This window comes from Argopecten irradians, unplaced genomic scaffold (genome assembly GCF_041381155.1).
Source record: "Argopecten irradians isolate NY unplaced genomic scaffold, Ai_NY scaffold_0404, whole genome shotgun sequence".
NCBI classification, from domain to species: domain Eukaryota; kingdom Metazoa; phylum Mollusca; class Bivalvia; order Pectinida; family Pectinidae; genus Argopecten; species Argopecten irradians.
This window is the reverse complement of record NW_027187871.1, coordinates 228-22570: the sequence shown is the minus strand read 5'-3', so window position 1 is coordinate 22570 and position 22343 is coordinate 228. Positions and strand designations below refer to the sequence as shown.

The 22343-nt window shown below is 34.7% G+C and overlaps 2 long non-coding RNA genes across 4 annotated transcripts; both read left to right on the top strand.

Annotated features, from left to right (window-relative positions):
• The first annotated feature begins 1171 nt into the window (after positions 1 to 1171).
• On the top strand, positions 1172 to 6510 carry LOC138312636 (uncharacterized). The gene is made up of 6 exons (XR_011207008.1): positions 1172 to 1206; positions 1960 to 2101; positions 2977 to 3218; positions 3975 to 4116; positions 4987 to 5689; positions 6443 to 6510. It is a non-coding gene; the product is annotated as an uncharacterized lncRNA (long non-coding RNA).
• Positions 6511 to 6523: 13 nt separating this feature from the next.
• Positions 6524 to 15647, top strand: LOC138312635 (uncharacterized). 3 transcript variants are annotated; one of them, XR_011207007.1, is made up of 11 exons: positions 6524 to 6585; positions 7461 to 7705; positions 8490 to 8631; positions 9509 to 9719; positions 9986 to 10212; positions 10967 to 11108; positions 11984 to 12225; positions 12978 to 13119; positions 14000 to 14111; positions 14506 to 14732; positions 15482 to 15647. It is a non-coding gene; the product is annotated as an uncharacterized lncRNA (long non-coding RNA). The 3 variants fall into 3 exon arrangements; XR_011207006.1 differs by having other exon boundaries at positions 9509 to 9620; positions 15482 to 15646; XR_011207005.1 differs by having other exon boundaries at positions 9509 to 10212.
• Positions 15648 to 22343: the final 6696 nt, after the last annotated feature.

Sequence of the window (22343 nt, the reverse complement as noted above, 5' to 3'; positions counted from 1 at the left end):
AACCGTTTTTTTTTTAAATCAGACATATGTAAATCCAAAAGAGTATAATCTGATCACCATTTTTATGATTTGTTATAATTAGTTGTAATATTAAGAACTGATAAAGCTTTTTTTCACCTCTAGTTAAGACTTAAAAACTACATTCCATCGGTGGAGTTGGCAATCCAGTATATTAGAATCAACATTATTAAACTTGCAGTCTTGCAAGGTGGAGTGCCCATAGAAATATAGTACGTATTTTTACTCAAGTTCTACTAATCAATTTCATAATCTTTTGATGTGTATGTACAAACTATATAATCTTATAAAATCAAAAATCACTGAGTAATAATAATAATAATTGTGTCCATGCAATGTATTAATTATATGATAGGCAATCATTATGTAGTAAATAAGTTTACATGATTTCACCAGACTATAAATTGGTAGGGATATAAAACAATGGAATTTTATTTGGCAATACCTGCGGGGTGGAGTGGTATCTAAGGGGGGGGTGGGGGGGGGGTATGTGGGGTGGGTACAGTAACTGTAGGTGTAATGCGCGTAGTAGGGGGAGGGCGGCTGCGTCGATTGCTCTAAATGTTCAATTATAGACTCCGGCTGGGAGTATAGCTTAATACAAAACAAACGCTGGAAATATATACAACGAGAGCATAGACATCCAGACGAATTATGCGTGTATAAATGTCTCTTAGTGAACAAAACCCAGGTACTAGGTGACTACATCATTATCGAGACATCTCTGTTCTATCTATAACAGGTGTTAAATAGCGTAATGGGATATTCTTTTGTGATTAATCCTAAATAATATTAGGCACAATCTACCTACCCATGGCTTTACTATGTACTGCGACAGCGCTGGTTCATATCCTAGATCAGGATCACTTTCATACATATTTACATCTCGGTAAGTTTAGGCTTACATTAACATATTAACATTCAGTGCAAATTTACTAACCTACTCATGCTGACGTTGTCGCCAATGTTGATCTGCTTCTTGTGTTACAGAGCTTCCATCTGCAGACAGAGGATCAGGAAAATCCCAGTGATGGACCATCACCACCTTCAAAATTGCTAACTATAGTAAAATGCTATAGGATGACAACCGGATATGACGTTTCCGTCATTCAGCGTCCCTGGACACCATTTGGATGAGATGGACTGAACCCAATCTGCATGTATTTGACTGGAAATCGAGTGTTGAAGGTATTTTGCTTGTATTTTATAAATATTTGGTAGCTATTTTTAGTACGGAGGCCTTTCTGTCTTGATAACGACACTGTAAATTGGTGGATTTTGTTGAAAAAAATCACATTACACATATGTTGTTAATATAGCTTAGCACATGAACCAATATCTTAGAAAGTGATTATACAGAAGATGTTTTTGTCACGATTATGACACAGGGGCTTGGGGCAGTATGACACAGGGGCTAGGGTCTTGGCCCGGGGGGGGGGGGGGGGGGTACATGTAAGAAGTCTGGTGACTTAGAATATTTAGAATATGATGTGTATTTCAATGATATTTAGTAAACTTCTCTGAATTCGCGTGATACTCTGTGATTAGGAGTTATTCAAGCCTAATAATCTCTTTCCCTGTATCTATCTATTTATCATAATCACTATTCTATTTATCTGTATATGTAAATCAAATATTTAATATATATAAATTCATCAAATGGATATAGTGTTGTTTGGTTCTGTAAAATAAACAGTATAGTCTTCTTTTTCAAAATTAAATGTTTAAGACTGGTCAGGAATAGGTAATAGATTCAGGCTGTAGGACGGTGGTTTTTATTTTGATACTCTGGGTTCCTCCAAGTATTGACACATCCTTAAATGGCCATGAACCCTAATCGATCTATATAAAACACTTTCTGTTTTTGTGTTCATTAATCAGCTATTTAACTCTTTCATTTTAGTCATTTATTTATTAATTTATACATTTCTTCTGTTTCAGCCGAGCTTTGACCATGGTACCTTTTGGGCCGACCAGTTTAACAGCTTTTTCCTGACATGAAGACAGCGCCAAGGGGAGTTAACTCATTTCATGAAAATACTAGACAGAGTTACCTTTCCATAATTGACCTGAGTATTTAATTGTGAGTATAATTTGGTTTTTTTTTCTCTATATATTTCTCTCATATACCTCTTTGGTTCAATTATCAGTGTTATTAATTTATTCGAGATCGATAGTCGAGTGAAATTCGAGTTATCTCCCTTCCATTGTCTGTACATTTGTAGGTCTCTGGTAAACGGGTTTTTTTAGCAGTGAGATGGTGCAAATTTAGAGGTGAATTGTGTAATTCTTTTACTTCCAGATCTTGTAACTGACTAGTATACATCAATATGTGAGTGAAGGATAAGTTTAATTCTATTTTTCAAAATCATTTTCTTTCTAATAGCCACGATTCTTTAGTTCTGTCCAGTTTTTCGGGTGCAAATGTTGCTCTAGATTTGATTTTATCTGTCCTTGGAATCCTTCAGAGGTTAATAATTCCCTTTTTTACATCAATTGGTATACATTTGTAATTTTAGAATCATCTGATTCAGAAAATCAGGGCAAATTTGAAATTTTTGGGGCTATTTTGTATCCATATTTTATTAGCTGCACCGTAATTTCTCTGTGTTATATCAGATATATTATGACATAATATGTTATAATCATTTCTTTATGATATTCTATTGTTTACTAAGTTATATATCTATAGTATTGAGCCAGTTCTGGAACTTTGATTTGCTTAATTGTTCAGTTCTGGATATTTTTTGCTAGAAATTCCAAAAATGGGGGGTGGGGGTAAAGAATATGAGTTATCTCCCCCTGACCTCCAAGTTTAATTCAATTGGTCATATTTCCCTGTAGTACACTAACTATACTATAGTTATAAGTAAAAGTCAAAAGTCTAGGTTCAAATTTCATTGAAATATTTAAATTTTTATTTCAAAACTGTTTCAATTCTCATAATTTTTCTTACAGGAATCTTCATTGTCGATACGAGTACACAGCTTGCAGTACCAGACCAACCCATGCAGCGAGCAAACTCCCATTTTGGAATCAGACCTTATGGACATGTAGCTTTCCAAAAATGGTAAATTTGAAAAATATGTAAAATGCTATAGGATGACAACCGGATATGACGTTTCCGTCATTCAGCGTCCCTGGACACCATTTGACTGAGCCCAATCTGCATGTATTTGACTGGAAATCGAGTGTTGAAGGTATTTTGCTTGTATTTTATAAATATTTGGTAGCTATTTTTATAGTACGGAGGCCTTTCTGTCTTGATAACGACACTGTAAATTGGTGGATTTTGTTGAAAAAAATCACATTACACATATGTTGTTAATATAGCTTAGCACATGAACCAATATCTCAGAAAGTGATTATACAGAAGATGTTTTTGTCACGATTATGACACAGGGGCTTGGGGCAGTATGACACAGGGGCTAGGGTCTTGGCCCGGGGGGGGGGGGGGGGGGGGACATGTAAGAAGTCTGGTGACTTAGAATATTTAGAATATGATGTGTATTTCAATGATATTTAGTAAACTTCTCTGAATTCGCGTGATACTCTGTGATTAGGAGTTATTCAAGCCTAATAATCTCTTTCCCTGTATCTATCTATTTATCATAATCACTATTCTATTTATCTGTATATGTAAGTCAAATATTTTATATATAAATTCATCAAATGGATATAGTGTTGTTTGGTTCTGTAAAATAAACAGTATAGTCTTCTTCTTTTCAAAATTAAATGTTTAAGACTGGTCAGGAATAGGTAATAGATTCAGGCTGTAGGACGGTGGTTTTTATTTTGATACTCTGGGTTCCTCCAAGTATTGACACATCCTTAAATGGCCATGAACCCTAATCGATCTATATAAAACACTTTCTGTTTTTGTGTTCATTAATCAGCTATTTAACTCTTTCATTTTAGTCATTTATTTATTAATTTATACATTTCTTCTGTTTCAGCCGAGCTTTGACCATGGTACCTTTTGGGCCGACCAGTTTAACAGCTTTTTCCTGACATGAAGACAGCGCCAAGGGGAGTTAACTCATTTCATGAAAATACTAGACAGAGTTACCTTTCCATAATTGACCTGAGTATTTAATTGTGAGTATAATTTGTTTTTTTTTTTTTCTCTATACATTTCTCTCATATACCTCTTTGGTTCAATTATCAGTGTTATTAATTTATTCGAGATCGATAGTCGAGTGAAATTCGAGTTATCTCCCTTCCATTGTCTGTACATTTGTAGGTCTCTGGTAAACGGGTTTTTTTAGCAGTCAGATGGTGCAAGGTGAATTGTGTAATTCTTTCACTTCCACATCGTGTAACTGACTTGTATACATAAAAATGTGAGTGAAGGATAAGTTTTATTCTATTTTTCAAAATCTTTTCTTTCTAATAGCCACGATTCTTTAGTTCTGTCCAGTTTTTCGGGTGCAAATGTTGCTCTAGATTTGATTTTATCTGTCCTTGGAATCCTTCAGAGGTTAATAATTCCCTTTTTTACATCAATTGGTATACATTTGTAATTTTAGAATCATCTGATTCAGAAAATCAGGGCAAATTTGAAATTTTTGGGGCTATTTTGTATCCATATTTTATTAGCTGCACCGTAATTTCTCTGTGTTATATCAGATATATTATGACATAATATGTTATAATCATTTCTTTATGATATTCTATTGTTTACTAAGTTATATATCTATAGTATTGAGCCAGTTCTGGAACTTTGATTTGCTTAATTGTTCAGTTCTGGATATTTTTTGCTAGAAATTCCAAAAATGGGGGTGGGGGTAAAGAATATGAGTTTATCTCCCCCTGACCTCCAAGTTTAATTCAATTGGTCATATTTCCTTGTAGTACACTAACTATACTATAGTTATAAGTAAAAGTCAAAAGTCTAGGTTCAAATTTCATTGAAATATTTAAATTTTTATTTCAAAACTGTTTCAATTCTCATAATTTTTCTTACAGGAATCTTCATTGTCGATACGAGTACACAGCTTGCAGTACCAGACCAACCCATGCAGCGAGCAAACTCCCATTTTGGAATCAGACCTTATGGACATGTAGCTTTCCAAAAATGGTAAATTTGAAAAATATGTAAAATGCTATAGGGACCGCAGAATCAAACCAAAAATAGATTCCTGGAAATCCCCTTTTGGGCACAAGATTTCATAGAGAGGTGAATGTTTCGGAGCCTGCTGATTGGGTATCCAGGGTGCATCAGTTTCAAATGTTTAATGTGTGGGTTGGGCAATACATGTAGATGTAAAATATATAAAGAAATTTTAAAATTCTGTCAAGTGTGTGTCTGACAGGGGGAGGTAATCAATATTAGAATTTCATGAATATTTTGGTCAATTTTTGGTGCGGAATTCAACATAAGATGGCACCCCCCACATAAAAGTTTAGCAAGATGGTAGATCTTTATTTCTTTTTATTCACAGGTATGCGAGATGCCATTCTTCAAAATTAGTGACAGGTGACCAGACTTGAAAACTCCATTTAACCTTGACAGCGGCAAACGTTAATATATCGTATATAGCGAAATCATTTGGTTCTGCGGTCTCTATAGGATGACAACCGGATATGACGTTTCCGTCATTCAGCGTCCCTGGACACCATTTGACTGAGCCCAATCTGCATGTATTTGACTGGAAATCGAGTGTTGAAGGTATTTTGCTTGTATTTTATAAATATTTGGTAGCTATTTTTAGTACGGAGGCCTTTCTGTCTTGATAACGACACTGTAAATTGGTGGATTTTGTTGAAAAAAATCACATTACACATATGTTGTTAATATAGCTTAGCACATGAACCAATATCTTAGAAAGTGATTATACAGAAGATGTTTTTGTCACGATTATGACACAGGGGCTTGGGGCAGTATGACACAGGGGCTAGGGTCTTGGCCCGGGGGGGGGGGGGGGGGGTACATGTAAGAAGTCTGGTGACTTAGAATATTTAGAATATGATGTGTATTTCAATGATATTTAGTAAACTTCTCTGAATTCGCGTGATACTCTGTGATTAGGAGTTATTCAAGCCTAATAATCTCTTTCCCTGTATCTATCTATTTATCATAATCACTATTCTATTTATCTGTATATGTAAGTCAAATATTTTATATATATAAATTCATCAAATGGATATAGTGTTGTTTGGTTCTGTAAAATAAACAGTATAGTCTTCTTTTTCAAAATTAAATGTTTAAGACTGGTCAGGAATAGGTAATAGATTCAGGCTGTAGGACGGTGGTTTTTATTTTGATACTCTGGGTTCCTCCAAGTATTGACACATCCTTAAATGGCCATGAACCCTAATCGATCTATATAAAACACTTTCTGTTTTTGTGTTCATTAATCAGCTATTTAACTCTTTCATTTTAGTCATTTATTTATTAATTTATACATTTCTTCTGTTTCAGCCGAGCTTTGACCATGGTACCTTTTGGGCCGACCAGTTTAACAGCTTTTTCCTGACATGAAGACAGCGACCAGGGGAGTTAAACTCATTTCATGAAAATACTAGACAGAGTTACCTTTCCATAATTGACCTGAGTATTTAATTGTGAGTATAATTTGGTTTTTTTTTCTCTATATATTTCTCTCATATACCTCTTTGGTTCAATTATCAGTGTTATTAATTTATTCGAGATCGATAGTCGAGTGAAATTCGAGTTATCTCCCTTCCATTGTCTGTACATTTGTAGGTCTCTGGTAAACGGGTTTTTTTAGCAGTGAGATGGTGCAAATTTAGAGGTGAATTGTGTAATTCTTTTACTTCCAGATCTTGTAACTGACTAGTATACATCAATATGTGAGTGAAGGATAAGTTTAATTCTATTTTTCAAAATCATTTTCTTTCTAATAGCCACGATTCTTTAGTTCTGTCCAGTTTTTCGGGTGCAAATGTTGCTCTAGATTTGATTTTATCTGTCCTTGGAATCCTTCAGAGGTTAATAATTCCCTTTTTTACATCAATTGGTATACATTTGTAATTTTAGAATCATCTGATTCAGAAAATCAGGGCAAATTTGAAATTTTTGGGGCTATTTTGTATCCATATTTTATTAGCTGCACCGTAATTTCTCTGTGTTATATCAGATATATTATGACATAATATGTTATAATCATTTCTTTATGATATTCTATTGTTTACTAAGTTATATATCTATAGTATTGAGCCAGTTCTGGAACTTTGATTTGCTTAATTGTTCAGTTCTGGATATTTTTTGCTAGAAATTCCAAAAATGGGGGGTGGGGGTAAAGAATATGAGTTATCTCCCCCTGACCTCCAAGTTTAATTCAATTGGTCATATTTCCCTGTAGTACACTAACTATACTATAGTTATAAGTAAAAGTCAAAAGTCTAGGTTCAAATTTCATTGAAATATTTAAATTTTTATTTCAAAACTGTTTCAATTCTCATAATTTTTCTTACAGGAATCTTCATTGTCGATACGAGTACACAGCTTGCAGTACCAGACCAACCCATGCAGCGAGCAAACTCCCATTTTGGAATCAGACCTTATGGACATGTAGCTTTCCAAAAATGGTAAATTTGAAAAATATGTAAAATGCTATAAAGTGATGACAACCGGATATGACGTTTCCGTCATTCAGCGTCCCTGGACACCATTTGACTGAGCCCAATCTGCATGTATTTGACTGGAAATCGAGTGTTGAAGGTATTTTGCTTGTATTTTATAAATATTTGGTAGCTATTTTTAGTACGGAGGCCTTTCTGTCTTGATAACGACACTGTAAATTGGTGGATTTTGTTGAAAAAAATCACATTACACATATGTTGTTAATATAGCTTAGCACATGAACCAATATCTCAGAAAGTGATTATACAGAAGATGTTTTTGTCACGATTATGACACAGGGCTTGGGGCAGTATGACATATGTGTTGGTCACTAGGCGGGGTGGGCAGTATGACACAGGGGCTAGGGTCTGGCCCGGGGGGGGGGGGGGGGTACATGTAAGAAGTCTGGTGACTTAGAATATTTAGAATATGATGTGTATTTCAATGATATTTAGTAAACTTCTCTGAATTCGCGTGATACTCTGTGATTAGGAGTTATTCAAGCCTAATAATCTCTTTCCCTGTATCTATCTATTTATCATAATCACTATTCTATTTATCTGTATATGTAAGTCAAATATTTTATATATAAATTCATCAAATGGATATAGTGTTGTTTGGTTCTGTAAAATAAACAGTATAGTCTTCTTTTTCAAAATTAAATGTTTAAGACTGGTCAGGAATAGGTAATAGATTCAGGCTGTAGGACGGTGGTTTTTATTTTGATACTCTGGGTTCCTCCAAGTATTGACACATCCTTAAATGGCCATGAACCCTAATCGATCTATATAAAACACTTTCTGTTTTTGTGTTCATTAATCAGCTATTTAACTCTTTCATTTTAGTCATTTATTTATTAATTTATACATTTCTTCTGTTTCAGCCGAGCTTTGACCATGGTACCTTTTGGGCCGACCAGTTTAACAGCTTTTTCCTGACATGAAGACAGCGCCAAGGGGAGTTAACTCATTTCATGAAAATACTAGACAGAGTTACCTTTCCATAATTGACCTGAGTATTTAATTGTGAGTATAATTTTGTTTTTTTTTTCTCTATATATTTCTCTCATATACCTCTTTGGTTCAATTATCAGTGTTATTAATTTATTCGAGATCGATAGTCGAGTGAAATTCGAGTTATCTCCCTTCCATTGTCTGTACATTTGTAGGTCTCTGGTAAACGGGTTTTTTTAGCAGTGAGATGGTGCAAATTTAGAGGTGAATTGTGTAATTTTTTTACTTCCAGATCTTGTAACTGACTAGTATACATCAATATGTGAGTGAAGGATAAGTTTAATTCTATTTTTCAAAATCATTTTCTTTCTAATAGCCACGATTCTTTAGTTCTGTCCAGTTTTTCGGGTGCAAATGTTGCTCTAGATTTGATTTTATCTGTCCTTGGAATCCTTCAGAGGTTAATAATTCCCTTTTTTTACATCAATTGGTATACATTTGTAATTTTAGAATCATCTGATTCAGAAAATCAGGGCAAATTTGAAATTTTTGGGGCTATTTTGTATCCATATTTCATTAGCTGCACCGTAATTTCTCTGTGTTATATCAGATATATTATGACATAATATGTTATAATCATTTCTTTATGATATTCTATTGTTTACTAAGTTATATATCTATAGTATTGAGCCAGTTCTGGAACTTTGATTTGCTTAATTGTTCAGTTCTGGATATTTTTTGCTAGAAATTCCAAAAATGGGGGGTGGGGGTAAAGAATATGAGTTATCTCCCCCTGACCTCCAAGTTTAATTCAATTGGTCATATTTCCCTGTAGTACACTAACTATACTATAGTTATAAGTAAAAGTCAAAAGTCTAGGTTCAAATTTCATTGAAATATTTAAATTTTTATTTCAAAACTGTTTCAATTCTCATAATTTTTCTTACAGGAATCTTCATTGTCGATACGAGTACACAGCTTGCAGTACCAGACCAACCCATGCAGCGAGCAAACTCCCATTTTGGAATCAGACCTTATGGACATGTAGCTTTCCAAAAATGGTAAATTTGAAAAATATGTAAAATGCTATAGGGACCGCAGAATCAAACCAAAAATAGATTCCTGGAAATCCCCTTTTGGGCACAAGATTTCATAGAGAGGTGAATGTTTCGGAGCCTGCTGATTGGGTATCCAGGGTGCATCAGTTTCAAATGTTTAATGTGTGGGTTGGGCAATACATGTAGATGTAAAATATATAAAGAAATTTTAAAATTCTGTCAAGTGTGTGTCTGACAGGGGGAGGTAATCAATATTAGAATTTCATGAATATTTTGGTCAATTTTTGGTGCGGAATTCAACATAAGATGGCACCCCCCCACATAAAAGTTTAGCAAGATGGTAGATCTTTATTTCTTTTTATTCACAGGTATGCGAGATGCCATTCTTCAAAATTAGTGACAGGTGACCAGACTTGAAAACTCCATTTAACCTTGACAGCGGCAAACGTTAATATATCGTATATAGCGAAATCATTTGGTTCTGCGGTCTCTATAGGATGACAACCGGATATGACGTTTCCGTCATTCAGCGTCCCTGGACACCATTTGACTGAGCCCAATCTGCATGTATTTGACTGGAAATCGAGTGTTGAAGGTATTTTGCTTGTATTTTATAAATATTTGGTAGCTATTTTTAGTACGGAGGCCTTTCTGTCTTGATAACGACACTGTAAATTGGTGGATTTTGTTGAAAAAAATCACATTACACATATGTTGTTAATATAGCTTAGCACATGAACCAATATCTCAGAAAGTGATTATACAGAAGATGTTTTTGTCACGATTATGACACAGGGGCTTGGGGCAGTATGACACAGGGGCTAGGGTCTTGGCCCGTGGGGGGGGGGGGGGGGGGGTACATGTAAGAAGTCTGGTGACTTAGAATATTTAGAATATGATGTGTATTTCAATGATATTTAGTAAACTTCTCTGAATTCGCGTGATACTCTGTGATTAGGAGTTATTCAAGCCTAATAATCTCTTTCCCTGTATCTATCTATTTATCATAATCACTATTCTATTTATCTGTATATGTAAGTCAAATATTTTATATATAAATTCATCAAATGGATATAGTGTTGTTTGGTTCTGTAAAATAAACAGTATAGTCTTCTTTTTCAAAATTAAATGTTTAAGACTGGTCAGGAATAGGTAATAGATTCAGGCTGTAGGACGGTGGTTTTTATTTTGATACTCTGGGTTCCTCCAAGTATTGACACATCCTTAAATGGCCATGAACCCTAATCGATCTATATAAAACACTTTCTGTTTTTGTGTTCATTAATCAGCTATTTAACTCTTTCATTTTAGTCATTTATTTATTAATTTATACATTTCTTCTGTTTCAGCCGAGCTTTGACCATGGTACCTTTTGGGCCGACCAGTTTAACAGCTTTTTCCTGACATGAAGACAGCGCCAAGGGGAGTTAACTCATTTCATGAAAATACTAGACAGAGTTACCTTTCCATAATTGACCTGAGTATTTAATTGTGAGTATAATTTGTTTTTTTTTCTCTATATATTTCTCTCATATACCTCTTTGGTTCAATTATCAGTGTTATTAATTTATTCGAGATCGATAGTCGAGTGAAATTCGAGTTATCTCCCTTCCATTGTCTGTACATTTGTAGGTCTCTGGTAAACGGGTTTTTTTAGCAGTGAGATGGTGCAAATTTAGAGGTGAATTGTGTAATTCTTTCACTTCCAGATCTTGTAACTGACTAGTATACATCAATATGTGAATGAAGGATAAGTTTAATTCTATTTTTCAAAATCATTTTCTTTCTAATAGCCACGATTCTTTAGTTCTGTCCAGTTTTTCGGGTTCAAATGTTGCTCTAGATTTGATTTTATCTGTCCTTGGAATCCTTCAGAGGTTAATAATTCCCTTTTTTACATCAATTGGTATACATTTGTAATTTTAGAATCATCTGATTCAGAAAATCAGGGCAAATTTGAAATTTTTGGGGCTATTTTGTATCCATATTTTATTAGCTGCACCGTAAATTTCTCTGTGTTATATCAGATATATTATGACATAATATGTTATAATCATTTCTTTATGATATTCTATTGTTTACTAAGTTATATATCTATAGTATTGAGCCAGTTCTGGAACTTTGATTTGCTTAATTGTTCAGTTCTGGATATTTTTTGCTAGAAATTCCAAAAATGGGGGGTGGGGGTAAAGAATATGAGTTATCTCCCCCTGACCTCCAAGTTTAATTCAATTGGTCATATTTCCCTGTAGTACACTAACTATACTATAGTTATAAGTAAAAGTCAAAAGTCTAGGTTCAAATTTCATTGAAATATTTAAATTTTTATTTCAAAACTGTTTCAATTCTCATAATTTTTCTTACAGGAATCTTCATTGTCGATACGAGTACACAGCTTGCAGTACCAGACCAACCCATGCAGCGAGCAAACTCCCATTTTGGAATCAGACCTTATGGACATGTAGCTTTCCAAAAATGGTAAATTTGAAAAATATGTAAAATGCTATAGGATGACAACCGGATATGACGTTTCCGTCATTCAGCGTCCCTGGACACCATTTGACTGAACCCAATCTGCATGTATTTGACTGGAAATCGAGTGTTGAAGGTATTTTGCTTGTATTTTATAAATATTTGGTAGCTATTTTTAGTACGGAGGCCTTTCTGTCTTGATAACGACACTGTAAATTGGTGGATTTTGTTGAAAAAAATCACATTACACATATGTTGTTAATATAGCTTAGCACATGAACCAATATCTCAGAAAGTGATTATACAGAAGATGTTTTTGTCACGATTATGACACAGGGGCTTGGGGCAGTATGACACAGGGGCTAGGGTCTTGGCCCGGGGGGGGGGGGGGGGGGGGTACATGTAAGAAGTCTGGTGACTTAGAATATTTAGAATATGATGTGTATTTCAATGATATTTAGTAAACTTCTCTGAATTCGCGTGATACTCTGTGATTAGGAGTTATTCAAGCCTAATAATCTCTTTCCCTGTATCTATCTATTTATCATAATCACTATTCTATTTATCTGTATATGTAAGTCAAATATTTTATATATAAATTCATCAAATGGATATAGTGTTGTTTGGTTCTGTAAAATAAACAGTATAGTCTTCTTTTTCAAAATTAAATGTTTAAGACTGGTCAGGAATAGGTAATAGATTCAGGCTGTAGGACGGTGGTTTTTTTTTGGTACTCTGGGTTCCTCCAAGTATTGACACATCCTTAAATGGCCATGAACCCTAATCGATCTATATAAAACACTTTCTGTTTTTGTGTTCATTAATCAGCTATTTAACTCTTTCATTTTAGTCATTTATTTATTAATTTATACATTTCTTCTGTTTCAGCCGAGCTTTGACCATGGTACCTTTTGGGCCGACCAGTTTAACAGCTTTTTCCTGACATGAAGACAGCGCCAAGGGGAGTTAACTCATTTCATGAAAATACTAGACAGAGTTACCTTTCCATAATTGACCTGAGTATTTAATTGTGAGTATAATTTGTTTTTTTTTTTCTCTATATATTTCTCTCATATACCTCTTTGGTTCAATTATCAGTGTTATTAATTTATTCGAGATCGATAGTCGAGTGAAATTCGAGTTATCTCCCTTCCATTGTCTGTACATTTGTAGGTCTCTGGTAAACGGGTTTTTTTAGCAGTGAGATGGTGCAAATTTAGAGGTGAATTGTGTAATTCTTTTACTTCCAGATCTTGTAACTGACTAGTATACATCAATATGTGAGTGAAGGATAAGTTTAATTCTATTTTTCAAAATCATTTTCTTTCTAATAGCCACGATTCTTTAGTTCTGTCCAGTTTTTCGGGTGCAAATGTTGCTCTAGATTTGATTTTATCTGTCCTTGGAATCCTTCAGAGGTTAATAATTCCCTTTTTTACATCAATTGGTATACATTTGTAATTTTAGAATCATCTGATTCAGAAAATCAGGGCAAATTTGAAATTTTTGGGGCTATTTTGTATCCATATTTTATTAGCTGCCACCGTAATTTCTCTGTGTTATATTTCAGATATATTATGACATAATATGTTATAATCATTTCTTTATGATATTCTATTGTTTACTAAGTTATATATCTATAGTATTGAGCCAGTTCTGGAACTTTGATTTGCTTAATTGTTCAGTTCTGAATATTTTTTTGCTAGAAATTCCAAAAATGGGGGGTGGGGGTAAAGAATATGAGTTATCTCCCCCTGACCTCCAAGTTTAATTCAATTGGTCATATTTCCCTGTAGTACACTAACTATACTATAGTTATAAGTAAAAGTCAAAAGTCTAGGTTCAAATTTCATTGAAATATTTAAATTTTTATTTCAAAACTGTTTCAATTCTCATAATTTTTCTTACAGGAATCTTCATTGTCGATACGAGTACACAGCTTGCAGTACCAGACCAACCCATGCAGCGAGCAAACTCCCATTTTGGAATCAGACCTTATGGACATGTAGCTTTCCAAAAATGGTAAATTTGAAAAATATGTAAAATGCTATAGGATGACAACCGGATATGACGTTTCCGTCATTCAGCGTCCCTGGACACCATTTGACTGAACCCAATCTGCATGTATTTGACTGGAAATCGAGTGTTGAAGGTATTTTGCTTGTATTTTATAAATATTTGGTAGCTATTTTTAGTACGGAGGCCTTTCTGTCTTGATAACGACACTGTAAAATGTGTGGGTTGGGATTGTGTTGTAAAAAATAAAGAAATTTTAAACTGTATGTTGTTGACAGGGGGAGGTAATCAATATTAGAATTTCATGATATTTTGGTCAATTTTTGGTGCGGAATTCAAGATGGCACCCCCACATAAAAGTTTAGCAAGATGGTAGATCTTTATTTCTTTTTATTCACAGGTATGCGAGATGCCATTCTTCAAAATTAGTGACAGGTGACCAGACTTGAAAACTCCATTTAACCTTGACAGCGGCAAACGTTAATATATCGTATATAGCGAAATCATTTGGTTCTGCGGTCTCTATAGGATGACAACCGGATATGACGTTTCCGTCATTCAGCGTCCCTGGACACCATTTGACTGAGCCCAATCTGCATGTATTTGACTGGAAATCGAGTGTTGAAGGTATTTTGCTTGTATTTTATAAATATTTGGTAGCTATTTTTAGTACGGAGGCCTTTCTGTCTTGATAACGACACTGTAAATTGGTGGATTTTGTTGAAAAAAATCACATTACACATATGTTGTTAATATAGCTTAGCACATGAACCAATATCTCAGAAAGTGATTATACAGAAGATGTTTTTGTCACGATTATGACACAGGGGCTTGGGGCAGTATGACACAGGGGCTAGGGTCTTGGCCCGGGGGGGGGGGGGGGTACATGTAAGAAGTCTGGTGACTTAGAATATTTAGAATATGATGTGTATTTCAATGATATTTAGTAAACTTCTCTGAATTCGCGTGATACTCTGTGATTAGGAGTTATTCAAGCCTAATAATCTCTTTCCCTGTATTTATCTATTTATCATAATCACTATTCTATTTATCTGTATATGTAAGTCAAATATTTTATATATAAATTCATCAAATGGATATAGTGTTGTTTGGTTCTGTAAAATAAACAGTATAGTCTTCTTTTTCAAAATTAAATGTTTAAGACTGGTCAGGAATAGGTAATAGATTCAGGCTGTAGGACGGTGGTTTTTATTTTGATACTCTGGGTTCCTCCAAGTATTTGACACATCCTTAAATGGCCATGAACCCTAATCGATCTATATAAAACACTTTCTGTTTTTGTGTTCATTAATCAGCTATTTAACTCTTTCATTTTAGTCATTTATTTATTAATTTATACATTTCTTCTGTTTCAGCCGAGCTTTGACCATGGTACCTTTTGGGCCGACCAGTTTAACAGCTTTTTCCTGACATGAAGACAGCGCCAAGGGGAGTTAACTCATTTCATGAAAATACTAGACAGAGTTACCTTTCCATAATTGACCTGAGTATTTAATTGTGAGTATAATTTGTTTTTTTTTTCTCTATATATTTCTCTCATATACCTCTTTGGTTCAATTATCAGTGTTATTAATTTATTCGAGATCGATAGTCGAGTGAAATTCGAGTTATCTCCCTTCCATTGTCTGTACATTTGTAGGTCTCTGGTAAACGGGTTTTTTTAGCAGTGAGATGGTGCAAATTTAGAGGTGAATTGTGTAATTCTTTCACTTCCAGATCTTGTAACTGACTAGTATACATCAATATGTGAGTGAAGGATAAGTTTAATTCTATTTTTCAAAATCATTTTCTTTCTAATAGCCACGATTCTTTAGTTCTGTCCAGTTTTTCGGGTTCAAATGTTGCTCTAGATTTGATTTTATCTGTCCTTGGAATCCTTCAGAGGTTAATAATTCCCTTTTTTACATCAATTGGTATACATTTGTAATTTTAGAATCATCTGATTCAGAAAATCAGGGCAAATTTGAAATTTTTGGGGCTATTTTGTATCCATATTTTATTAGCTGCACCGTAATTTCTCTGTGTTATATCAGATATATTCATAATTCAAATTATCATTGAAATATTAAATTTTTATTTCAAAAATGAATTCTCATAATTTTTCTTACAGTCTTTCATATAATCATTTCTTTTTGGAATCAGTGACCATGGTACCTTTTGGGCCGACCAGTTTAAACAGCATTATTCACTGACATGATGACCAGCGCCGAGAAGGCACGACGGTTCAACTCTTTCATGAAAATACTCAGACAGAGTTACCTTTCCAGGTCAATTGACCCATGAGCATAGTATTTAATTCGTGACGATATAATATTGATAGAGTTTTTTTTCTCTATATACTTGTCTTGCTCACTATACCTCCTTTGGTATCACATTGATCAGTAGCTTATTGAATTTATTCGAGATCGGATAGTCGATGAGGTGGACAATTCGAAGATATCCTTACTCCTAATATTGTGTCAGAGTATCATATTGACTAGGTCTCTGTGAGTAACCCGGGTTTTTTGTAGCTGTGAGGATGGTGCAAATTTACTCGAGCGTGATGAAATTGTCGTCCTAATTCCTGTATTTGTGTACTCTCCGAGATCGTTGCTAACTGTACTGAGATTTCATATCACCAATGATGGTCTTGAATTGACAGAGGGTACGATGTTAATATCTATTTTTTCAAAAATCACTTTTCTTTATCCTGAGAAAGTCCACGAATTCTTTAGTTATTCTGTCCATTTTTCTTTCTGGTTGTGACCCTAGAAATGATTGCCTGACAGTAGAAATTTGATTTTATCTGTCCTGGAAATCGCCTTCAGCAGGTTTAATTAGATTCCATTTATTACAGTCAATTGGTATTACCCATTTGTCAATATTGTAGCATCATACTGATTCAGAAAATCAGGACCAGAAATTTTAGAAATCTCTTTGCGCCGGTCTGTATTTTTGAACTATCCCATATAGGTGTTTATCTAGCTGCCCACCCGGTAATTTCTGTTCTGATGTTATATATCCAGATTGATATTATGACAGTAATATCGTTATAATCAATTTCTTTATGATATTCTATTGATTTTACTAAGTTATATATATCTGTAGTATTGAGCCATAGTTCATGGAACTTTGATTTGCTTGCTGAATTGTTCAGTTCTGGATATTTTTTGCTAGAAATTCCAAAAATGGGGTATTAGGAGTGACTGCAGCAAACGCGTCTCAGGGGGGGGGTAAAGAATATGAGTTATCTACCCTCCTGAAGCTCCCAAGTTAATTCAAATTCGAGTCTATTACTTTGTCCCTGCCTAGTACACCTAACCTATATAATATCTTAATAGTTTATTAAGTAAAGGTCAAAAGTCTAGGCTTTCCAATAATTTCAATTGAATATACTTTAAAATTTGGTATTCGCAAAAAACCTGCTCTTCAATTCCTCATAAATCCTTTCTTGCCCTACTAGGAATCTTATCTCGTTACGAGTACACAGCTTGCAGTCGATCCGAGACACAGCTTGCGAGTACCAGGACCAAAAACCATGCAGCGAGGCAAAGACTCCCATTTGGGAATCAGAACTTATGGACATGTAGCTCTTTTCCAAAAATGGTAAATTTGAAAAATATGTAACAATGCTATAGGGGACCGCATGAAATCGAACCAAAAAATAGATTCATGGACAATCCCCTTTTGGGCACAAGATTTCATTTGAGAGGTGAAATGTCTTCGCGAGCTGCTGATTGGGTTAGTATCCAGGGGTGGCATCAGTTTCAAATGTTTAAAGTGTGTGGGTTGGGCAATACATGTAGAAGTTAAAATATATATAAGATATTTTAAAATTCTGTATGTGTGAGTCTGGACAGGGGGAGGTAATCAATATTAGAATTTCTATGGAATTTTTTGGTACTTTTTGCGTGCGGAATTCAAATAAGATGGCACCCGCACATTAAAGATTTAGCAAGATGGGTAGATCTTTTATTCCTTTTTATTCACAGGTATGCGAGATTCTGCCATTACCTTCAAAATTAGTGGACAGGGATGACAGGACTTGCAAACTCAATTTAACCTTGAACAGCACGGCAAAACGTTAATATATCGTATATATGCGAAAATCATTTGGTTCGTGGGGATCCTCTATAGCCGATGACACAACCGGATATGACGTTTTCGTCATTCAGCGTCCGATGGACAACCATTTGACTGAAGCCCAATTGCATGTATTTGACTGGAAATCGAGTGTTGAAGGTATTTTGCTTGTATTTTATAAATATTTGGTAGCTATTTTTAGTACGGAGGCCTTTCTGTCTTGATAACGACACTGTAAATTGGTGGATTTTGTTGAAAAAAATCACATTACACATATGTTGTTAATATAGCTTAGCACATGAACCAATATCTCAGAAAGTGATTATTACAGAAGATGTTTTTGTCACGATTATGACACAGGGGCTTGGGGCAGTATGACACAGGGGCTAGGGTCCTGGCCCGGGGGGGGGGGGGGGGGGGTACATGTAAGAAGTTGGTGACTTAGAATATTTAGAATATGATGTGTATTTCAATGATATTTAGTAAACTTCTCTGAATTCGCGTGATACTCTGTGATTAGGAGTTATTCAAGCCTAATAATCTCTTTCCCTGTATTTATCTATTTATCATAATCACTATTCTATTTATCTGTATATGTAAGTCAAATATTTTATATATAAATTCATCAAATGGATATTAGTGTTGTTTGGTTCTGTAAAATAAACAGTATAGTCTTCTTTTTCAAAATTTAAATGTTTAAGACTGGTCAGGAATAGGTAATAGATTCCGGCTGTAGGACGGTGGTTTTTTATTTTGATACTCTGGGTTCCTCCAAGTATTGACACATCCTTAAATGGCCATGAACCCTAATCGATCTATATAAAACACTTTCTGTTTTTGTGTTCATTAATCAGCTATTTAACTCTTTCATTTTAGTCATTTATTTATTAATTTATACATTTCTTCTGTTTCAGCGAGCTTTGACCATGGTACCTTTTGGGGCCGACACCAGTTTAACAGCTTTTTCCTGACATGAAGACTCAGCGCCAAGGGGAGTTAACTCATTTCATGAAAATACTAGACAGAGTTACCTTTCCATAATTGACCTGAGTATTTAATTGTGAGTATAATTTGTTTTTTTTTTTTTCTATATATTTTCTCTCATATACCTCTTTGGTTCAATTATCAGTGTTATTAATTTATTCGAGATCGGATAGTCGAGTGAAATTCGAGTTATCTCCCTTCCATTGTCTGTACATTTGTAGGTCTCTGGTAAACGGGTTTTTTTAGCAGTGAGATGGTGCAAATTTAGAGGTGAATTGTGTAATTCTTTCACTTCCAGATCTTGTAACTGACTAGTATACATCAATATGTGAATGAAGGATAAGTTTAATTCTATTTTTCAAAATCATTTTCTTTCTAATAGCCACGATTCTTTAGTTTCTGTCCAGTTTTTCGGGTTCAAATGTTGCTCTAGATTTGATTTTATCTGTCCTTGGAATCCTTCAGAGGTTAATAATTCCCTTTTTTACATCAATTGGTATACATTTGTAATTTTAGAATCATCTGATTCAGAAAATCAGGGGCAAATTTGAAATTTTTGGGGCTATTTTTGTATCCATTTTTTCATTAGCTGCACCGTAATTTCTCTGTGTTATATCAGATATATTATGACATAATATGTTATAATCATTTCTTTATGATATTCTATTGTTTTACTAAGTTATATATCTATAGTATTGAGCCAGTTCTGGAACTTTGATTTGCTTAATTGTTTCAGTTCTGGATATTTTTTGCTAGAAATTCCAAAAATGGGGGGTGGGGGTAAAGAATATGAGTTATCTCTCCCCCTGACCTCCAAGTTTAATTCAATTGGTCATATTTCCTTGTAGTACACTAACTATACTATAGTTATAAGTAAAAGTCAAAAGTCTAGGTTCAAATTTCATTGAAATATTTAAATTTTATTTCAAAACTGTTTCAATTCTCATAATTTTTCTTACAGGAATCTTCATTGTCGATACGAGTACACAGCTTGCAGTACCAGACCAACCCATGCAGCGAGCAAACTCCCATTTTGGAATCAGACCTTATGGACATGTAGCTTTCCAAAATGGTAAATTTGAAAAAATATGTAAAATGCTATAGGGACCGCAGAATCAAACCAAAAATAGATTCCTGGAAATCCCCTTTTGGGCACAAGATTTCATAGAGAGGTGAATGTTTCGGAGCCTGCTGATTGGGTATCCAGGGTGCATCAGTTTCAAATGTTTAATGTGTGGGTTGGGCAATACATGTAGATGTAAAATATATAAAGAAATTTTAAAATTCTGTAAGTGTGTGTGTCTGACAGGGGGAGGTAATCAATATTAGAAATTTCATGAATATTATGGTCAATTTTTGGTGCGGAATTCAACATAAGATGGGCACCCCCCACATAAAAGTTTAGCAAGATGGTTAGATCTTTATTTCTTTTTATTCACAGGTATGCGAGATGCCATTCTTCAAAATTAGTGACAGGTGACCAGACTTGAAAACTCCATTTAACCTTGACAGCGGCAAACGTTAATTATCGTATATAGCGAAATCATTTTGGTTCTGCGGTCTCTATAGGATGACAACCCGGATATGACGTTTCCGTCATTCAGCGTCCCTGGACACCATTTGACTGAACCCAAATTGCATTGCATGTATTTGACCCTGGAAATCGAGTGTTGAAGGTATTTTGCTTGTATTATATAAATATTTGGGTAGTAATTTTGAGTACGGAGGCATTTCTGTCTTGCATCACCGGACCACTGTATATTGGTGGATTTTGTTGGAAAAAAAAATCACCATTATCACATAATGTTGTTAAATATAGCTTAGCACTTGAACCAATATCCTCAGCAGAGTGATTACACAGAAGTTGTTTTAGTCACGAATTATGAACACAGGGGCTCTGGGGGCAGTATTACACAGGGGCTAGGGTCTTGGCCCGGGCGGGGGCGGGGGGGGGGGGTAACATACGAAAGAAGTCTGGTGACTTGAAATATTTAGAATATTATGTGTATTTCATTGATATTTAGAAATTCATCTGATTCCGCGTGATACTCTGGACATGATTAGGTGTATCTTTCAAGCTTAATAATCTCATTTCCCTGTTATCTATCTATTTATCATGATCACTATTCTTTATTTATCTGTAATATGTAAGTCAAATATTTGATATATAAATTCATCAAAATGGATTAGTGTTGTTTGGTTCTGTAAATGTAAACAGTATAGTCTTCTTTTTCAAAATTAAATGTTTAAGACTGGTCAGGAATAGGTAATAGATTCAGGCTGTAGGACGGTATGGTTTTTATTTTGATACTCTGGGTTCCTCCAAGTATTGACACATCCTTTAATGGCATGAACCCTAATCGATCTATATAAATACACTTTCTGTTTTTGTGTTCATTATCAGCTATTTAACTCTTTCATTTTAGTCATTTATTTATTAATTTATACATTTCTTCTGTTTCAGCCGAGCTTTGACCATGGTACCTTTTGGGAGGGTACCCGAAACGACCAGTTTAACAGCTTTTTCCTGACATGAAGACAGCGCCTAAGGGGGAGTTAACTCATTTTCATGAAAATACTAGACAGAGTTACCTTTCCATAATTGACCCTGAGTATTTAATTGTGAGTATAATTTGCGTTTTTTTTTTTATTCTTCTATTTATTTCTCTCATATACCTCTTTGGTTCAATTATCAGTGTTATTAATTTATTCGAGATCGATAGTCGAGGTGAAATTCGAGTTATCTCCCTTCCATTGTCTGTACAATTTGTAGGTCTATGGTAAACGGGTTTTTTTAGCAGTGAGATGGTGCCAAAATTTAGAGGTGAATTGTGTAATCTTTCACTTCCAGATCTTGTAACTGACTAGTATACATCTATATGTGAGGATGAAATGGATAAGTTTAATCTCTATTTTTCAAAAATTCATATACTTATTCTAAATAGCCACGAATTCTTTCGTTGTGCTCCACGTTTTTCTCCGGGTTGCACAGTAATGTTGCTCTAGATTTGACATTATATCTGTCCATGGAATCCTTCAGAGGTTAATAATTCCCCTTTTCTTACATCAATTGGTCTTACATTTGTACTTTTAGGGGGGGGGGGGGGGGGGCGGGGGGGGGGGGGGGGGGGGGGGGGGGGGGGGGGGGGGGGGGGGGGGGGGGGGGGATAC